Genomic DNA, 1,442 nt, shown 5'->3' with positions numbered 1-1,442 from the left:
CCTTCAAGGGACCTCCTGTGTGGCCCCGAGCCGCCCTGCAGAGCTGCTGCGCAGAGCCTGGCGGCCCTGTCCCAGGAGACCTGCGGGGCAACCTGGGCTGGTGTGGCTGCTGCACCCTTAACCCGCCAGCCGCCCGCCACCCGCCCGCCACTCGCCAAAGCCGCGGTCTCCTCAACCCGCGCCCCGCCCTGCCTCCCGCATCTGAAACCTCGTCCGCTGGCTGCCTCGGCTGCCCGCACAGTGCTCCCAGTGCGGGATGCTCACCCTACTCACTGCGGGCCGGGTTGCACCACGTGACCTACGTAGCTAATGAGACAGTGTGGCGTGGACGTGGCTTCGTCGCTTCCTGCTGGAAGCACGTGGTGGCCGGTGCTCACCTCCCCTGCCTTGGAGACGACAGTGTGCGTTGAAACGGAGCTGCCGGCAGCCCCGCCCCTCACACTCCAGGACCTGACAGCCCCCACCTGAACCAGAGGGGACAGGAAGTGGTTCCACCTTGCCCTGGGGGCGAGTTAGGGGTCACAGAAGGTTAGCAGATCTGCCAGCGGAGGGCCAGCCTCAGCCCTCACAGCCTCCTCCAGGGATTGCTGGGCACCGCGCCTCGGGCTCCAGAATATCCTGGCCCTGACCAGCCTGCCCTCCTCCCTGTCCTGGACGGTGAGGCCCAACGGGACGACACCTGGTCTGCTGATAGGAGGCACAGCCGCCCTGCTGGGTGGTCCCCGGAGGGGCCCCTGTGGGCAGGGCTCTGAGCCCTCACCCTAGACGCCCACCGCACAGGGAGTGACTGCGGTTCAAGGACAGAACGAAACCCCTGAATATTAAGTTAATGACGGGGATCTAAAATACTAATGTATCCTAACCGAACGTGCCCCGGTAAGGGATCCGAGCGTCTGCAGCATTCCGCCTCGACTTTCCCGTCTTCGGGAACTTTCGGCTGCGTCGATGCGGCCGTCGGAGCAATGCGTGAAAGGGGCGTCCTCTGCCCAGACGAGGGGACAGACACACGAAGGGTCCACACATCCCTGTCACGTGACCGAGTAAATCTCACGCCCGAGGCGGCGGAGTCGGTGATGCTGCCTGCTTGGTGTCCCTCTGGCTTCGCGAGGACCATATAAACTCCCAGTCTCGACGCGGATGTACAACCACAGGAACAGTGGTGGCCGGGCCTGAGGTCCCCACAGGGGTGGGAAGGAGGCGGCCCCACCCTGTAGGTGACAATAGGCAAGTAAAAGTGCCCCCTGTGTCACAGTGGAAGGAGTCCCGGGTTTCTATGGAAATGTTACTCCAGATAATTAAGAACGTCCTCGAGGAGGGATGACCTCGGAACCTCCCCCTCGGTCATCCCCAAGCCACTCCTTCCAGCCCGGTGACCACTAAAACTGCAGACTCTACGGGGAAGCCAGAGGTGGCATTTCCAAGACCCCTTCGGATCTGCTCAT

This window comes from Pteropus vampyrus, unplaced genomic scaffold (genome assembly GCF_000151845.1).
Source record: "Pteropus vampyrus isolate Shadow unplaced genomic scaffold, Pvam_2.0 Scaffold500, whole genome shotgun sequence".
In the NCBI taxonomy this organism is placed as follows: Eukaryota; Metazoa; Chordata; class Mammalia; order Chiroptera; family Pteropodidae; genus Pteropus; species Pteropus vampyrus.
This window is presented reverse-complemented; position numbering follows the sequence as displayed.